Genomic DNA, 20,126 nt, shown 5'->3' with positions numbered 1-20,126 from the left:
TTCAGTCAGCTCTGGCATTTCAGTCACAATCACTCCATCTTTCCAAAATGCTGCTTGGGGGACACCATTTTCTCATAGCACTGGGTCACTTTTTGCCCCCTCGCTATCATGTATGCCCCTGTTTCCAGTCCTAATTTGAAAATGGGGAATAATGTGAACATGCATTGACATAGCCAATAGGTCTCGCCTTTGGGACCTTATAAGTGTTTAGCCATGCAACAGTTAATGTTGTTGCACAAAGGATATTGTGCTGTATAACTAAACACTTATAAGGTCCCAAAGGCGAGACCTATTGGCTATGCCAATTCTTGTTCTCCCTTTGCCATTGCCCTTCTCTCCACTTTTGTCTCCTACCCTACCTTTACAAATCTCTTGTTCTACTCTTCTCTCCACCTAAGTCTGTCCTCACTTCATAGTTTTCTTTTGTTGTTTCCCTCTCTATTGTCTCCCTATCCCACTCCCTTAATGTGCTTATCGATAATTATTCCACTCCCCTAAAGCCTATTTTCCTCTCTTCTCTCCTCAATCAATTCTCCCTCTTTCCTCTCCGTTTGTCTCTACTCCCCACCATGTCTCTTATTTCCTTTTGTCTCTGGCTTTCTCTTTATTCCTCCTTTCGTCTCGCCTCAGGCCCAACATAGAGGGCAAATTAATCATTTCACTGAAGCTTTGTCAAAATCGAATTTAACTTTTGCCTATTTGTAGTCATATTTTTCTTTAAATACTAAGGGGCATATTAGCAATTAGCGCTCCTTTTTTTATCACTAACAGGGTTAGTGATATCCTTGATATTAGGAGAAATGTCGCTTAACAACATTTCTCCTATTATTTTTCTCTGGAAAGCCCCCTTTGCATCTCATTAGAGATGCAAGTGGAAGCGTAGATAAAAAGGGTGCTAACATGCGAATTTGCGTATTAGCATCCTGTTGCTGATAGGGAGATAATTTTATCTCTGCTTTCTTGGCTTTTAAAGCCAAAAAAGCAGAGATAAATCCCTTGATAATATGCCCCTAAGTTATTTCAGTCCTTAAGGTTTTTCTGAAGTTCCATCGCTATTCGTGGTGCGCAGCACCCTCCCCTTTCAATAAATAGGTGAAATTTCATTAGAATGAAACTTCCAATATACTTCTGGTATGTCAATGCACATTATTTTAAACCAAGAAAGCTGGTACAATCTCCCTCCTTCCCCATCCCCCCCTGCAGCTTTACTATCGATCGTTGTCGCCTGCTGTGAGGGACTAAAGCTGTCTCTCACCTAAGACCTGGTAATTGTGCTCAGGGCTGGTTTTAGGGCAGTGCAACTGGTGCAGCCGCACTGGGTGCTGACCTGTGGAGACGTAGCTGTGACCTCAGGGGGGCACTGTGTTTAGATATGTCTTATGGTAGGAGAGTTGAGTGTCACTTTTGCAGGTGGTAGGGAGAGAATCCGAGGAGGCGGTCATGGGACGTGAGGGGGCTAAAAGTGATTGTGGCACCGGGCGCCACCCGCGCTAAAGCCGGCCCTGATTGTACTGCTCAAAAGCATCCGCAGCTTCCAGAGCAATCAAAGTCACTTCCTGAGGCAAGGTACGGGTGGAGATGCACCATGCTGTGCCTCCTCTGCCGGCACACTGTCATTCTGCCCATGACAATGGCCCCTCCTGACTGTGGCTTGCTGAGAGTCACAGCCAAGCTGTATCAGCCTTTCTGGTTGTGCACCAGCAGGAAAGTCGCATGTGGACCTGCTTTTTCACTTCTGAATGGTCTTAGATGGGCCTTGGGTGGTTCAGGATCTTCCTTGGATGGGCCAACCCTCTAGAACCGGGTCTGGTGTCCCTTCGGGTGCATTCATAAGACTCTTGTCTGTGAAGTTTCAGAAGTAATGTCCTACGTGTCTGCATCCTTCCAATCACATCAAGGTAATCTGTTATGTTTATAGGTGTCTACAGGCGCAGGCAATACAATGTAAGGAATATTTAGCATTACCTGCAACATACCAGGCAGGACTGGGAACCTAAAGCAGCCCTGGAAGTTTTCACAGCCTTGCCTCTGGGGAAGCACTGCCTGGCCCTGAGAGGCTGAAAATGCTTGCTTGAAGCTTTTGTTACTGGGGGCTGATATTGCAGCACTGCTGCAAAACTGGCCCCAACTCTTCCAGCCTCCCGGGGAAATGCCTGATGCCCAGTACGGCCAGTCCAGCCCTGAATAACACACAGCTAAATGCAGTCGACAGGCGACACCTCAAAATGGCGGAAAGAAACTTTGAATTTTGCGCTGCATGTGCTAGAAGAACATCTGTTTCTTTTGTAGATCAGGAGCGGCCAGGAAGTGGGAGAAATGTGCTGAAGAGAGTGTGCAGATTACATCTGGTGCTGGCTGCTGTTTCAGTCATCATTATAACTGTTCTCCTATTGTGGCTCGTGGGTGAGTTGCTTTCTCTTTCATGCATGTCTCTAGTAGTAGAAGGTCCCACTTTAACATAACATAACAGGTGTATTTGTAAAGCGCACTGTTACCCGTAGGTGTCCTGGCGCTGAATAACAGATGTTTATTGTTACCCAACTCAATGGTACTCATTTTATCGACCTCAGATGGATGAAAGGCTGAGTGGACCCCACCAGGATTTGAACCTGTGACCATGAGGTCGAACACAGGCCCCTGCGGTAACTGCTTTAGTCCACTGAGCCACCAGACCTGTACTTTTGGAGTACGTGTGAGCTCCCCCCCCACCCCGAACCCCATGGCCATTGCTAACAGTGCTTCAATTTATAGAACACAGGTGTTTATCAAACACACGGCCCTTTAATAATATTTAAAGCTTCCTGTTTTCTGTTTTTACTGATTTTACAGATAAGAAAATAAATGTTTTTTCTGTTTATTTATCTGTATTTATTTTAAAGTGTGGATACAAATTGGGTTGCTTTTTGAGTGATTCTAAATACGTCTCCCACGACCGGTAGGTCAATGGCTGTGTAGATTGATAGGTAAGGGGTTAAAAAAGATAATAATTTTAGTAAAGGGGCATAAACAGCAGTACATTTGCACAAGGTTGATACTGAAATGTGCATATTTTCATATAAGAGCATTGATTTTGAGTTCTGAGGGTGTTCATAGCATAGAAACCTGCTAAGCATTAAAGCTTGAGTGCATATTTCTCAGTTAAATGTGGACATATCCTATTTAAGCTTAATTTTTTCACAAAACCCAAAATAAATATGGATAATACAGATAAGATAGCAATGTCCAAAAAATAAGTGGCATAAAACTGGGAGCCCAAATAATATTTTAAAGAAACCGAATCGATCACGGACCTGTTGATCATGGAATTGAAATAGTTTTGTTTTAGAAGAATATTGAGGACCTGGTTCGGTCAATGAGATAGTTGGTGCCTGACCGGAATGCCAAAAGTACATGCCCCCCCCCCCTCCTTAAAAAAAATCTATGTACTGCCTCCTCCTTCCAAATTAAAGCATACTTGGTGTATTGTCCGCACACACAAAGAAAGTCTACCTTGAATACTATCAAATACCAAATGTGATGTTTTTTTTAAATGAGAAATGGTGCAAAGGATATCTGCAGCATGGCAAGCATACCTCAACCAACCTGATTCCACACTATTGTGTTGTATTTTTGTAAGTGGATACAATACATGTGCCATCAAGATGGCCGATCGTACAGGAGCGCTCTCTGTCAGTTCCTGTGGGCTTGGATCACCATCGGTGCAAATCCCTGCATGCCCCACCCCAACTGCCCTCAAGCCCAGGAACTGAGCATAGGAGGAGAATTACCAAGCTAAAACTTACCTTTTTAGATGTTTTGACCCGGATACTACTGCCCTAACTGTATGCATCTGAGCTTACCACAGTCCAGACCTATCCCCAGCTGAGCAGCGGAGGACATAAAAAAGGGGACGGCCTTGGTTGCCTGGGCCTTAGTATTAGACCGGAACTCAATGGAGGATCACTGCCTGGGAATATGCGGTAGCTGAGGGCTGCCGGCACCCGAATCTGCATAAAGGCTCCTGGTGCGTTGTTGAGGCTGGTGGGGCCGCGCTGAGAAGCGGAGGGCCTAAGGATCACAGTGGGTGATCATTGCTTGGTGATCTGTGGCAGTGGTGGGCCCACTAGCTCTCGCATCTGCACTATGGCGCCCATTGTGTTGTGGAGACTGGTCGGGCCGCTTTGAGGCATTGTAGGCCTCCTGCTCTGAAGATCATCGGGTATTGAGGTATGTCCGTTCCCAATCCCTGCAGCACTCACTTAGTTGGGAACTCCCTGCTTCCCCGCTTCAACTCCCTGTTGTCCCCGCTTCCTACTGTGATGGCCAGCTTAATCCACCCTGCTCTGTGAGCCCTGCCTCCTCCATCATACACTGCGAGGGGACCCTGGGGCCGCAGAGTCAGCCTACTCAATCCCCTCAGACACGGGCACTTCCTCCGCTGTTGATCACGGTGGGGAGCCCTGCTTTTGAGGATTTGCAGGGTCATTTGAGGGAGGCTGAAGATCCGGCCGATTGCTGCATCCTCATTAGAGCGTCATGCTGACTAAACCCTGTTTACTGTAGGTCATCGATTGATGGTCATCTTGGATAGGTCAGCCTCTTTCTAAACCCTATCCACTAGAATACATTACTCTCCTCACAGTGTCTTTCCTTCTACTGTTCATATTAATTGCATATCATGTTCTCTAGCAGTGACTGCTAATCCTATTAGCTTAAAATGGAGTCATCATGTCCTCGCCACACATTGGCCCGCCTTTAGCAGGTACACAGAACACAACGATCTCTGCACTAATTATCACCTGTTCCGGACCATATATGTCTACGCTTTCTGTCTCTCCATCAACAGCTCTTAGAAGCCCGGATATGGATCCAAAAGCCTTAAGAGCTATCCTTAAGAATGTGGAGCTGTCTGGCCGTAATACTTATACAATTAAATACCCACCTAACCTTTCAAACAACGCATCCAAGGTTAAGTTGGTCTCAGAAGACTAAATGCCTCAACCACACAAATCCCTCTAAAGCCTGATCCAGGCTACCTGCTCGTCCACACCCTTTGGGACCTCACCACTAATGGACTCGTCTCACCAAAGATGGACAAACCCACCACACCCTAATGACTTTTCTTGGCCATTCAGATTGAAGGACCCACTTGAAGGCAAGGGTATTATATTCTTTTTTGCTCTTTTATGACCCATCATATGATGTTAACACAGATAATTTGTGCCAAATTGAAGCAATCCATTCTGACCCGTTCAGAGAGCCACGGGTAAACTACAGATCCTTAAGTAAAAACAACCTCACCCGAGTCCCCACCATTATGCCTTCCTCAGATGATCCCTAATCACATCCTAAATGCATGCTTCTCAACTGTAGATCAGTAGTACATCACACTGCAGACATTGCTGCCTCAGCCTGGCTCATGATACTGACATCTTAGTGTTGACGGAAACCTGGCTTAATGATTCATCTGCACTATTATTGACATACTGGTGTCCCCTACCTACGACATCATTAGGCTAGATAGATCTGTGGTCAAGGTGGAGGCATTGCATGTATACATCCTAACAATCTGTAATTTAGACAACTACAATCAGATTCCTTGTCGTCATGCGAATACTTGTGCTTCGAGGTCTCATGTAACAGCCAAGCATGCAAATTCCATACGCCCTACCACCCCCAAAGAGACAATCTCCCTTCCATGAAACAAATCATGGAAATCATCTCAACGAATGCTGAGGGTCCCGGCATCCATGATCTTCTTTGGAGACTTTAAATTCTACTGGAATTACATGAATGTCTCATCAGTCAATAGCCTCAAATCCTTCTTAACAGACCTCAACCTCACTCAAATATGCGATAGTCCTACTCACATCAAGGGAGCTACCTTGGATCTGATCATCGGTGAGATCAACTCCATTCATCTTGAATCTATCGCCCCCTGTGACTGGACGGACCACCATTGCATCTCTGGCATCATCACAGAATCAGTGAGAACCAATAAAGGATGGCTAATTAAACCCGGACACTGGCAAAGAAGTCTGAGATACATTAACTTGTATGAGCTGACTTCCTTCAGTTATAACATCCAGCCCCCTCCTCTGAACATGTCTGATGTCTGTGACCGTACCGGCCACTATAATCGCTCCATGGCTAACATCTTAAACTCAATTGCACCTCTACAGCTAAAAAGAATGTCCTCCAAAATCTCCAAACCTTGGTATAATGGTAGTCTATATACTGAAAGAAGAAATCTGAGACAAGCGAAAGATTGTGGAGATCCTCTCCCTCCCTTGACCATCTCACTCATCTGAGATCTCTGAGAAATATATATAACATATAATGCATCAGATAATCTACAGTTAGCTACTTCAGAAAACAACTAGAGCAAGACAAAAACTGACCTAAAAATTATTTGAACTCATCAAGCTTCAATCAAACATCCAACCTAAACCTCCCTCATTGGAACTCTGTTCACAGCCTAACTCTGAAGAAATTACCGCCTTCTTATGTGAAAAGAAAACAAAGATTGAATTGGAACTATGGCCTGCTTTGGAGAATCTATCTATCACCCATATTCACTCTGGGTTTGGAGGGCTCCCACCCTATCTGGCACTGACACCCCCACCCCTGCCCACAACAAACAATGCTTCCTGGAGCTTATTCAGTACTTTGGACAAAAGCAATATTCGCAAAACTCTGCCTGCACTGATACCATCCAACCACTTCAGTGATCCCTTGCCATCAAGGGGTCCGCGCTCTCACCCACTCTCTTAGACCTACTCATGGAGCCTCTAACTGAAGTTATGAAATTGTCCAACATCTACTATCACATGTATGAAGACGACACTCAACTGTACCTGAAAGTCCCCTCCCCAGAGGACATTAGGTCCCGCAACTAAGCACTTCAGAAAATGCTAAGTTGGCTGACACTTAATCACCCGAAATTAAACGCTCTCAAAACAGAATTCCTCCTTCTCGCCCCAGCCAAACAGTCTCCAGACATCGAGGAATGGATACATCAACTAAACGCTCTCAACTGCACTCCAAACATCATTGATTCCACGAGCTCTCCGGGAATAATGCTAGATAAGCGTCTGAACATGCTGAAGCACATAAGTGCTCTCACCAAAGGAGCAAACCTTTAATTGAGCATCTGTTTCTACTCCACAATGTCTAAAGACTGCAGTGCAAGCCTAGTGATCTCTAAACTGGGCTATGGAAGCACAACCCTCTGCGGCCTTGCCAGATCGAAGATTGGGCCACTTAGAACCTCTCTCAACCCCACTGCAAGGCTCATCACTGGCTCAAAACTTAATCATCACATCACACCTCAGTTGAAGTTACTAAATTGGATCCTGTATGAAGCAAGGATACATCTAAAAATTGCATGCATGACCCACAAAGCTGTACATTTCAACCCCCCATATACCTGGCACAAATACTTGAGCTCTTTGTGTTCTCCAGCTCCCCTAGGGGCTCCAACGCTCAAGCCACAGAAATTCCATTTAAAAAAATGTACAATCGAGCCTTCTCGGGTATTGCACCAAGAATTTGGAATTTCCTGCCACCTTAAATACGACTGCATAATTCCACGGCTTCCTTCAAAAGGGGAGTTAAGGCAATATTGCTGAAAGAATTTCTGGGATAAAGCCCCAGTCACCACAGGACTCACTTGTTTATACTTGCCTATATTTAACTGTTTTGATAGTTTCTTGTGCGGTGGGTATATTGTTACCACTTACTGTACCTTCTTAACTGCCATTCTGTAAAGCACTCTGATACCTCCTGTGGCCATGTTCGTGCTATATAAAACTTTTAAAATAAAAAATGGATTCCAGTTTTCAATTTGAAAAGATGTTACTATAGCTGAAACAAATTAAAATTTGTTCAAATTTTCGTATTAGACAAGTGGGAAAACAGTTTGCTGTACTTTTAAAGTATGGCTCAGTATTACATCTTTAAAATTTGTATTGCTAATGTTAAAATCATTTAGAAGTAGTAAATTTTATATTTGGCTTGACACTTTCTCCATTCTTGTCGTGGTGCAGAAATCTTCCTATGATATCAACAGGAGCGCCCCTCCTTTAGATTTACTGTGACAGGATGGCTAAGATTGCACAGTGCACAGGGTTCCCGGTACTTTGTGGCCCATTCCCTGCATCCATGCTGTAGTTGCAGCACACACCTGATGTCCTGTCATTCAGTTCACACCAGACCAGAAACAGATGCTCAATTGGAAGATTGCTCCTGTGGTGAGAGCACTTATGTGCTTCAGCATGTTCAGATGCCTATCTAGCATTATTCCCAGAGAGCTTGTGGAATCAATGATGTTTGGAGTGCAGTTGAGAGTGTTTAGTAGATGCATCCATTCTTCGATGTCTGGAGACTGTTTGGCTGGGGCGAGACACCACAATCCAAAACGTGCCGATAGCCCTACCAGCCAGGGCGCTGCCAGCTCAGGTTTGCGCACCTAATCCAGTTGTGGCAGGATGTCTCTGTAGTCAACCACGCCTTTAACCCAAAATACAGTTCTTTGACCACTTGCAAGAGTGGGTAGCAGACACTCTGAGACTGATCCCAAGATCTGTGTCTGGTGCCTTCACTCACGAGAGTAGGCGGACTAAGTGCTGTTTTTTTAGTGCAGACGAATGCCATTCACCACCTGCACTGCAGCGCTTAAATAAACAGCGTTGCAGGTGAAGGTGGCGAAATGACAGTGGGGAGAGGTGCAGGGGTACGTGAGGGGATCCCCATTATAAAAGCAGCAATCATCACAGGGCAGACACAGGCGGTGAGTGTGTGTCTGTTTGTGCCCCATAGTGAAATGCCCGTAAATCACCCTTGTGAGACAAGTTTGGTATCAAACAACTTGTCTCATCCCCCTGACACTATTCTCATGCCAGAGTCAATGTGGCATGCACCCACGTTGCTACCTTAGAGGTTGACCACCTGGTTGCCTTAGCCTTTCCTTTGATCTTGCTGGCAGCCCACAGCTGCTTCCGCCAAGATGGGAATCTCGCTTCCTGCCAGGCCATGTGAACATTCACAGGAGTGAGAAACAATGGCCTGGATGGGAAGGAGGTGTCACCTCCCTCCCCGATAGCATGGCTAGTGAAGTGGCACATCAAGGCGGTGAGCTCCAAAGATCACACCGCCACTGATATGCATCCAGGCTGCCTCTCAGAGGAGGAAACATGCAAACCTCCTGCCCCCAATCACATTTGCACCTGGGCAGGTGGGAAAACTATGTATAATATACTGAGTAAAGTATGCAGTTCCTATAGTGAAGATAAACAGTGTGTGGTGACTAGGTCAGTCAAGTCCCAATGAGTCAGAGGGGAGCATGACTCTTTAGGAGCAAGTGCCCTCACACACCAGAAGGGTGTCGTGCTTCATCATTGGGTGAGCGCCATGTCGGACTGGTGCTGCAGTGCCCGGTGGGAACCCACAAAGGGGCTCTTTACCGGAGATCCTTTCGGTATGCCGTTTGAAATGTATGAAACCTGGGTTTGGGGCTGTGAGGTGTAGATTGGTGTGGAATGATTTAGTCAGCTGTGACTATTCGAGAAGTGTAGATAAAAATAGGTCAAAGGTCCTCCAAAAAAGTTTTGTTCAGTGCGTCCCCTAGCCTATTTTAAAACTAAGTGTGTGCTGTCACCATAAAATATGATTTATGATAGCTATTTATGATAGCTGATGTATCAATCATTTTCTTACCCTAGTCAATCCCCAAGGGATCTGGTGCCAATTCTTCAGGACTAATAATTCCTAATCTACACAAAGAATCTGCAGTTTATCAATTGACTCACTTTCCAATCCCCAGGCGATTGCTTATAACCATATTAATACCTTTGTAAATGTATATAAAGACCAATCCAATTTAGGTGTGGTGGGGTTCCTCGAGTTGGGGCTAAGCTACACGCTCATTAAGCGTGAGGATCCACAATGCATGTGCGAAGGGAACCCCCACCGCACCTGTTGCTGGGATTCTGCTCAGGAACAGAACTATGCTTGGGACCATAGAACATCAGTAGATAGGGACTGAGTCACTATACCACCTCAATACCATGAGGCCGAGTCCGACTAGCTATAGTGTCTCACTTGCCCCCTAACCTTACCAGAGAAATAAGTGAATTGACAGCCCAGAACACAACTCTCCTGACCCTTTCAGGGATCGCGGTAACAGGACACCACCTTTAGCTCACACACTGGTACACATCCACAATAAGATATGAAAGAGACATGAAGGAAGTTTGAAATGCTTATTTAAACTATTGTGCTCTTGAACGCAGTATACGTGCCACAATCAGAAAACAACTGCTTCGCTACAAATACCATGAGCATATTCAGCATACTGTATATTATGAAAAGCTGTCACATTATGAGACAGATTTGCCTAACCACCCTCCCCTTCTACAGAAGCTCACTGTTTATACAGCAAAGATTTCTGGGATTAGTAGAGGACCCCGTACCTTAGCATACACAGATGGGCATTCTACATCTCCGTGTGATCTTCTCTTAGAAATCTCTGTCTGTCTCTCTTTTACATTGCTGTGTATACCTACATGACAAGGCTCACATGTTCATAAACAACAGCTGCATTAAAGTGTTGTGTCTTAGTGCTAGTGCCTGACCAGAACAAAATAACAAAGGACATCGTTGTCTGACCTTGTCTGCCATGTTTAGACTAAATCCCAGGAAAGAACAGAATGAGAAAACAACTGCAGGGTTTGTGTGAAAATACAATGTGGCACAAAATCAAACAAGTTTATATAGTAAAATGTGCAAAGCAGATGAAGCCTGTGTCGTGCACAGTTAGGCTAACATAGTTAAAACTACAATGGGCCATGTACAGAACACGATGCACCTAAATAGGGTCAGTCTTTACATACATTTTTAAGGTATTAATATTGTAATTGCATTTATATAGCGCTTACTACTGGAGATGTGTCACAGCGCTTTTTCGGCGAGTAGCACGCTACTCCGGGACCCATTAAGAATTCGTGGTGAATTAGTATAGTGAAATATGAAATTAATTTGAGCAGTGGATATGTTAGTCTGTTATTTGGATTGAAAATTTATAGTAGAGGGATAGAAGGTGGAAGGGTGTGCATTTATATAGTGCTTGATACCCCTGATAAGGTGCTGAAGCACTTTTTGACTGGTAGCACGCTACTCCGGAACACAAATTAATGGGGAATTAGTATTGGGAGTTATGAAATTAATTTGAGTGATGGACATGTTAGTCTGTTATTAGGATTGAAAAGGAATAGAAGAGGGAAGGGTCTAGAAAATATTTATTTTTGGGGTGTTCATAGCAGTAGGAGGGGGTATGGGTTGAGTAAAGTGGAGGGGGAGGGGGAAGAGTCAGAGGGAAGTTTTAGAAAGGCTTGTTTGGGAGATCTGAATAGTAAGAGGTACAAGATGATGCAAGGAGGGATAGGGGAGGGAGGAGTCTAGAAAGTTATTTTGGGGATCATAGTAGGGGTAATGGGTTTGGAATGAATGAGAGAGTGGAGGTAGAGGATATATTGAGAGCGGTATAGGGTGAGAAATAGGGCAGTGCATTAAAGAGAGTAGTAGAATGAGGTTTGAGATGAGTTGGAGTGGCAGCAGAGGATATATTGCAAGAGATATAGGGTGAGCATTTACGAAGGACAATGACATAAGCCAATGACAAATATGGGCGGAGTGTGGGCAGGGCTTCAAGTACATATTCCAATACAAGATGGTCCGCAGAGCAGCGCATGTGCTGCCCAGGCACGAACTAAGAGGTAGGGAGGGCCCTCAACTACACGTTGACTGTCTATGGCAGTAAGGGAAATGGCTTGTATGTGCTTGCATAATTCACCAAACGTTAGATTATGTGCTTCACTTTGGATTTGGAGAGTGCTTTGAGGAGACCAGTCTCCAAAACCACTATAATGAGAGATGTCTCTCCTAGATAAGGGAAGTAGATTAAATCTCCTTTGCTATATATCATGCCCATGTCCCAGCACAAAATACACGATCTGCCCCACCTTGCACCCTGAAGTTATTTCTTTTTCCAGCATGAGCCACCACTAGTACTCTTATTTTGCAGGCTTAGTGAAGTGCATCCTACAAAATGCCAGTCGACTCTCAATAAATGACACTCAGACACATTTTAGATATGCCTCTGGGTTGTTTCTTGTGGCTCTCCTGTGGCTTACTGTGCTTTCATGAAAGGGGTCTAAAATCAAAGGGTCCGATTTCTCCTTCAGATTAACCTTGCAAGTATTGCAGAAAATGCTGTTCTGTTTCCAAGTTCTATAGGTGATGATTTGGGCTGCCACCGAGGCGGAAGCCTCTGGACTGGTGAGGTCTGGCTCCATATTAATCAACACTACTACTTTTTTTATTTTCTGTCTATTGGACACTGGAAGGCATGAGCCAGACTATGCCTCATTCTAAATTGGACAAAACTATAGCATGATGACGATAACTAAAACTGTTGAATTATTTTTCTTCCAACAGATGCTTACCCCATACGAATAATCTGGTGAAAATTGAAAAGTCCCTGCAATTATGTACTGAATATATTTTATAACATTCTATTTTAACAAATCAATGACATTATTTTGTGTTATACCAATATTTATCAACGTTTTTATGAAAACGGATTATTATTTTTTTTAACATGTATCTAATTTGTATTGCAATGGTTTTTATTAACTAATAACAGTAACCAATAATCTAATCTAACCATTCTAAATGGTGCACTCCCCCACAGATCTGATGTCCTGTCTCCAGTTTTCTAACACAGCCTTCCAAGGGTTTAAGGAGACTGTAGGTGCAGATTTGACGAGTGCTTGTGGTCTCAAATTGTCCAGCCACAATTTTGGGACACACATCTGCCAATGTTAGTTGTGTCAGTTCTGTGCAAGATGGCGTAAGCCACCCAAAACAGATCTAGGAGCACTTCACTCACTCAGCTTAAAGCCATTCTTGCCCATGCAAGGGTTTTTCATGGAATGGCTCCAGGTTCCCACCGGGTATGGCATGATTGAGTTGGGGTGTCATTCCCAAATAGCCATTACATCAATTATTGGCGTGTTTACGCCTTGGAAAGGAGTAGTTTCTGTCCTGTAACTCCAGTTCTGTAGTAGGGGTATCTCTGTTATAGTCATAATCTAGTTAATAGTCCCGCCTATGTGCGTGGACCCCGGAGCAATCAAAAATAATCTCTTATAGTGTCAAAAAATGCAGAAATGCATAGACACTTAAGAGAGAATTTAAAGACAGATAATGCAGCCTAAAAAGGCTACACTGTCCAGTACTTCAACTAGAAATTCCACCATAAAATCCACAAAACAGCAAAAAGCCTGTACAGATTTCCCTTGCTTTACCAGCAAAATCCCTCAGGAATGATAGAGAGGAGAACCTGGACAGACAAGCCCCATAGGCTGCCATTATGTGGCTCAAAACAGGATACTGTGCCTTTAAGAGAATCTTCCAGCACCTTCTCCCAGTATCCCAGAATGCATAGCAGGTCCAACTTACTTTCAGTTCTTTTTGAAGGCGTCACACGCCAGACCTGTAGCATTCCATAAAGGAATATGTCTCTCTCCACCGGGGAGGAGGGAGGGCGCTTATGACTATAACAGAGATACCCCTACTACAGAACTGGAGTTACAGGACAGAAACTACTCCTTCTGTAGTAGGGGATCTCTGTGTATAGTCATAATCTAGTGAATAGAATGGCAAGCCCATCCCCACACCAAAGCGGCGGTGGAGAAAAGAGAATTAACGCCACTACTGTGCGAACAGATTTCGCAGCTAAGCCTGCCCAACCTGAGCGTCTGCCCTGGCATCAGTGTCCAGGCAGTAATGCTTAGCAAAGGTATGAACCGACTTCCAAGTGGCCGCCTTGCAGATTTCTGCAATCGGAACATTACGGAGCAATGCTGTCGTGGCAGCCTTGCCCCTGGTGGAATGAGCCTTAGGCTTACCTCCTAAGGTCTTATTAGCTTTTTGGTAACACAGCTGTATGCAGGACACAATCCACCTAGAGATAGACTGCTTAGAGGTCACAAGACCCGTCCTGACAGATCCATAATTGATGAACAATTGGTCTGACCTACGAATATCCCTGGTTATATCCAGATAAAATGTCAGCACCCTCCTAACATCCAGGGAATGCAAAGACCTTTCCGCTGGAGACAAAGGATTCTGAAAGAACGTAGGTAAAGATATAGTCTGATTGATATGAAAATCAGAAACAACCTTGGGAAGAAACTTAGGGTGAGTACGCATAACAACCTTAGCAGCATGAAATACAGTATAAGGTTCTTGGCAACACAACGCCTGAATTTCACTCACCCTGCGGGCCGATGTAATGGCCACGAGGAACGCCGCCTTCCAGGACAGGTGCTGCAACGAAGCCTTATGAATAGGTTCAAAAGGCTCCTTCATCAATCTGGACAGCACCACATTCAAGTCCCATGAAGGCGAAGGAAGCCTGACAGGAGGGAACACTTTCTTCAAGCCTTCCAAAAAATCTTTGATCACAGGGATCTGAAAGAAGGACGTCTGTGAAGGGCATTTCCTGTAGGCAGTCAAAGCAGCCAGATGAACCTTAATGGAATGGACATTAAGGCCAGGCTGCGCCAGATGTAGCAGATATGGAAGGATGACATCTTCCTTGCATGTCGTAAGGTCATAGTTCTTAGACTTGCACCAGATGAAAAACCTCTTCCACTTGTAAGCATAAGAAGTCCGAGTGGAAGGTCGCTTAGCCTCCTTCAGTATGTCCATACAATCAGCTGGGAGATTCAAATGGCCATATTGCACTATTTCAGGAGCCATGCCGCCAAACTCAAAGACGAGAGGTTGGGGTGCACCATCCGCCCCCCGAACTTCGTGAGAAGGTCCGGCCTGCACGGCAGCTTCATGTGAGGAAGGAGAGACCGGTGAAGCAGGTCCGTGAACCACCACTGTCTGGGCCATTCCGGGGCAAACGGAATCATCTTCGCCCTGGATTGGGAGAGCTTGATGAGAACCGCTGGAATCAGGGGAATGGGTGGAAAAGCGTACAGAAAGCTGTTCGACCAGTTGATCCATAACGCGTTCCCCAGCGTCCCCGGCTGGTAGTACCTGGAGGCGAAGTCTCGGCATTTGCTGTTTTCGGCGGTGGCGAACAGATCTACGTCTGGAGTGCCCCACCTTGCGAAGACTTCTCCTAGTACTTCGTCGTTTATGACCCACTCGTGATTTTCCTGAATCAGTCTGCTCAGCTCGTCTGCCTGAACATTCTGCACACCCGGCAGATGAGTGGCCGTTATCGAGAGTCCTCGAGCCAGAAGCCAATGCCAGATCGCCTGCGCCTCCTGAGACAGAGTGCGCGATCTCGAGCCCCCCTGCTTGTTGAGGTAATACATCGTGGTCGTATTGTCCGTCTGTACAAGCAGAGAGTTGGTCCGGAAGGACGGTTGAAAGGCCTTCAGAGCCAAGTGAACAGCCCTGAGTTCCAGGAAATTGATGTGGTACGTGGACTCCGACGGGGACCACGTCCCTTGAATCTGCAGATCTCCGGAGTGCGCTCCCCATCCCAGGAGAGAAGCATCCGTCACAATAGTCTGAGTGGGAATATCCTTGTGGAAGGGAACCCCTCTGAGGAGATTCTCCGCTGAACACCACCACTTCAGAGACTGAAGAGCATGCAGAGACAGTCGTACCTTGTCGTCCCAAGAGCCTCTCCTCTGGTCCCACTGATCTTCCAAGCACTCCTGCAGCGGTCTCATATGCAGCCGTGCATGTGGCGTCAGGAAGATGCAAGAAGCCATTGATCCCAGCAGAGAAGACACCGTCCTCACTGTCGTGGATGGAGTGGACAGGAGAGCCTGAGCCTTCCGAAGGAGTGATAAACGTCGCTCTTCCGAAGGAGACACGCTTGCCGACAGCGTATCGATGGAGGCTCCCAAGTACTGGATGCACTGGACCGGAGTCGGGACAGACTTGGACATGTTGATGTGCAACCCCAGCTTGTTCAAGAGAACGCACGTCTTCTGGAAGTGTGCTTGAGCTTCCGAGAAGGAGGAGGCCTTGATCAACCAATCGTCCAGGTATGGGTAGACAAACACCTTGTTCTTCCGCAGGTGTGCCGCTACCACTGCCATGCACTTCGAGAACGTCCGGGGCGCAGACTTCAGCCCGAACGGAAGTACCGTGTACTGATAGTGATTGGTGCCGACTTGAAATCGCAGGAACTTCCGGTGTTTGTGTGCAATGGGCACATGGAAGTACGCATCCTGCAGGTCTATGGCGCAAAGCCAGTCTCCCCGTTGCAGCTGAGGATAAATCTGATGCAACGACAGCATGCAAAACTTCTCTCTGCGAATCCATTTGTTTGCCTGTCGCAAGTCCAGAATGGGCCTGAACTCGTTCTTGTCCTTCTTGCGGACCAGAAAGAACCGAGAGTACAGACCTCTTCCTCTTTGAGACAGAGGTACATCTTCTATCGCCCTTTTCCTTAAAAGGATGTCGGCCTCCGCCTGGAGCTCGCGCAGTAGATACTGCGAGCTGGCCGGAGGAATCGACGGAGGAGGGCTGGTGAACCGAAGACTGTATCCATTGCAAACAATATTCAGCACCCACTTGTCCTGAGTAATTTTTCTCCACTCTGCCAGAAAAAATTGAACGCTTCCCCCCACCGGAGCGGGTAACGGACGAAGGGGAAGTAACCGCTCAGGGTCGAGACCCGGCCGGGCCCTTGTTCGCGGTAGAGGACTGCTGTCCACCTCTACCCCTCTGGCGTTTCTGGAAGGGCCTTCTGTACTGCTGCTGCTGTTGCTGCTGCTGATGTTGTCCAGAAGACTGTCCCCTTCCTCGACCCTGCGACCCGAACCGCCGTTGGAACTGACGGTAGGGCTTCTTTTCCTTGGGCTTCTCCAATCCCACCGCCGTCAGGGTTTCAGCCTCGGCCTTCATCCTGGCCATTTCGTCATCTGCGTGTTTCCCGAAGAGGGTGTCGCCAGAAAACGGCAGATTTGCCACTCGTTGTTGCGCTTCAGGCTTGAGCGACGTCAGCCGGAGCCACGCGTGGCGTCTCTGATTGATACAGTATCCATGCGCGGCCAGCAGGGAGATATCCGCCGCGGCGCTGATGGCCTGGTTGGAAACCAGCATCCCTTCCTGGACAACCTCCATGAAGTCCTCCCTCCTGTCACGCGGAACGAGGTCCGCAAACTGCTCCATGGAGTCCCACAGTGCACGGTCGTATCGTCCCAACAACGCCGAGTCACTGGAAGCCTTCATTGTCGTGGAGGAAGTTCCACACGCCTTCCGTCCAGCAGAGTCAATCCAGCGGCTCTCCTTATCCGGAGGCACAGTGGAGGCCGGAGAGGTGGCATGCAGCTTCCGAGCCGCCGTCACAATCACCGAATCCGGTACCGGGTCCTTCCGCAAGAAAGCCGGGTCCGACTCTGGTGCCCTGTATTTCTTGATGAGCCTGGAAGGGGCAGCTTTCACCACCGCCGGCGCAAGAAAGAGCTGTTCAGCCGGCTCAACCAGTCCTGGCACCAAAGGCAGGAGGGGGCGAGACAGGTGTTTCGTATGCAGCGTCTCAAAGATCACAGAAGTTGAAGGCGTAGGGGCCATAACCTTGATTCCCAACTTCGCAGCCCCTCTCAGGAGAACCTCCTGGAACGTGCCAATGTCATCTATCGGAGACACCCTCGTCTCCGGTGAATCCGACAATGTAGGTGAATATGAACGGGTCCCATAGGCCGAACGAGACCTGGACCTATGCCTCCTATGGCGATGTCTGGATCTCGAGGAGGATCCGTGTCCACTCCTAGATCTATCTCTCCTCCCTGAGCGAGACCTCGATCTCCTGGGTCTGGGATGCTTCGCCGGCTTCCCCGGCTCTGACGTCTTGGGCTTAGGAGGAACCTACGACTTAGGAGTCTTCTTCGGAGGTGTCGGAAATCTGGGCATCAACACCGATCTCGGTGGAACCGGAGGAGGAACACCCGGTACCGGGGCCTGCGGTCCGGAAGGACGAGCAGGCAGAGGAGGCAATGGAGGAGGAGTCGGAGCCCTCGGAGGAGGACCTCTAGGTAAAGGAGGAGGAGGTGTAATAGTCTTCTTAGGGGTATACACCTCTGAGTACGCCGTTCCCGGCGAGCCACCATCCCGTCCTGACTGAGGGAAGCCCCCCACAGTCTTCGGCCTGTCCCTACGACCCCCTGACGTCGAAGACCGGTGGTCAGACGTCGAACGTGGTCCCCTCGACGTCGAGCGGCCCTTTGGCGTCGACCGGTTTACATGCCTCGGCGTCGACCGGCTTCTATGCCTCGACGTCGAACCTGACTAGATATACGATCCTCGAAACCTCGACGACGATCGTTTGTGCCTCGGCGTCGACCGCCTCGACGGCGACCTCTTCGACCGCCTCGACGGTGACCTCTTCGATCGCCTCGACGGCGACCTCTTCGACTGCCTCGACGGCGACCTCAATCGCCTCAACGTCGACTTCTTCTTCGCCGGAGACCCTTTCTGCCTCGACGGCGATCTCTTCCGCTTCGACTGCGGCCTCGACGACGAGGATCCCCTCGACGACGATGATGTCCTTGACGGCGAACGGCGGTGTCGCCTCGACGGCGAGCTCCGATGCCTGGTCCGTCGACGCCGTCCACTCGACGTCGACGGCGACGACGAAGAAACCGTCACTGGGTTCGACGGCGGCCGGTGCAAGCTCCTCGACGTCGACGGGCGACGTTTTCTCGACCCAGAGCCCTGGGGAGACTGGGAACTGGCCGTGGACCTTCCTCTCGACGTCGTGGTCGGAGCCACCAATCCAGACGGAGAAATAGGACGTTTGCTGGACTTCCTGCCCCTGGGGAGCCCCCAGAGGCCTCAGCATGGGCAGATGAAGCCCCAGCAGACCCACCTTGAGCCTTCAGCCTCCTTTGCTCGAGGCCCTGAAGTCTGATCTTCCTCCTGTCTTTCAGGGTCCTGCCAGAGAAGCCTTTACAGATCTCACACTTCTCTGGAACATGGGAAGAGGGCAGGCAGAGGATACACACCTCATGAGGGTCTGACTTAGCCATCTTCCTGGAGCACTCAGGGCATTTGTTGAATAAAGAAGGCATATTCGACAAAAAAAAGAGTGCAAACACCAAGAAGAAAAGTCACAAAGCACTTTAAAAGTACTCCAAAGTAAATTGCAATGAAAAAACACTAAACAACCCTAAAAAGGGAGAGCTCAATGCTCCAGGGTCCTGCTTGCAGGAGCCGGAAAAAAGAACTGAAAGTAAGTTGGACCTGCTATGCATTCTGGGATACTGGGAGAAGGTGCTGGAAGATTCTCTTAAAGGCACAGTATCCTGTTTTGAGCCACATAATGGCAGCCTATGGGGCTTGTCTGTCCAGGTTCTTCTCTCTATCATTCCTGAGGGATTTTGCTGGTAAAGCAAGGGAAATCTGTACAGGCTTTTTGCTGTTTTGTGGATTTTATGGTGGAATTTCTAGTTGAAGTACTGGACAGTGTAGCCTTTTTAGGCAGCATTATCTGTCTTTAAATTCTCTCTTAAGTGTCTATGCATTTCTGCATTTTTTCACACTATAAGAGATTATTTTTGATTGCTCCGGGGTCCACGCACATGGGCGGGACTATTCACTAGATTATGACTATACACAGAGATCCCCTACTACAGAACCTTTGACACTCGATGTCTGTGAAGAGGTAATTCATCTGTTAATACTACTCTTTTACTGCTACTTTTCTGAGGGGTTACGAGCTGTTGTTACTCTATGGAAGAGCATATACCTTCTCTTTGCTGATGAAGATCTTTCTGTTGTTGCTCTTTTAATAAAGGAGTTTATTTGACACCTTTCAAATATGGGTAGGTGTGTGTACGAACCAGGACACATGCACTTACATCCCCCACAGTGTGTGTTTCTCTAGATGTACAAGCCTCAGTGAGTGCCTAAACGTTCAACGATCTCTGAACTGGCACCCAGTGGCTATCAGATGCTTTCTGAGATCTACTTGTATGGCACACAAGTTGTTCGTCTGCCTTATTTGAATTATGTGGAATAAATTCTAATGCCTCTGACACAAAACTGTTATGTGATCCGGTTGATGTTTCCTGAGTCACCATCGACAACTTAGCAGGTAGATCGAA

The 20,126-nt window shown here is 47.2% G+C and overlaps 1 protein-coding gene across 6 annotated transcripts in view; it reads left to right on the top strand.

Annotated features, from left to right (window-relative positions):
• Window positions 1–20,126, top strand: part of LOC144767751 (C-type lectin domain family 2 member E-like) — a 180,331-nt gene that overhangs the window by 45,989 nt on the left and 114,216 nt on the right. For 4 of the 6 annotated variants that reach the window (XM_078651136.1, XM_078651134.1, XM_078651137.1 and 1 more), the window contains exon 2: window positions 2,290–2,403. The exons of the other annotated variants lie outside the window; for them this stretch is intronic. The gene's annotated coding sequence lies outside the window, so the exon portion shown is untranslated. The remainder of the gene's footprint in view (window positions 1–2,289; window positions 2,404–20,126) is intronic. 6 annotated transcript variants of the gene reach the window in all.

Source organism: Lissotriton helveticus, chromosome 7, assembly GCF_964261635.1.
Source record: "Lissotriton helveticus chromosome 7, aLisHel1.1, whole genome shotgun sequence".
Taxonomy (NCBI): Eukaryota; Metazoa; Chordata; class Amphibia; order Caudata; family Salamandridae; genus Lissotriton; species Lissotriton helveticus.
This window is presented reverse-complemented; position numbering and strand designations above follow the sequence as displayed.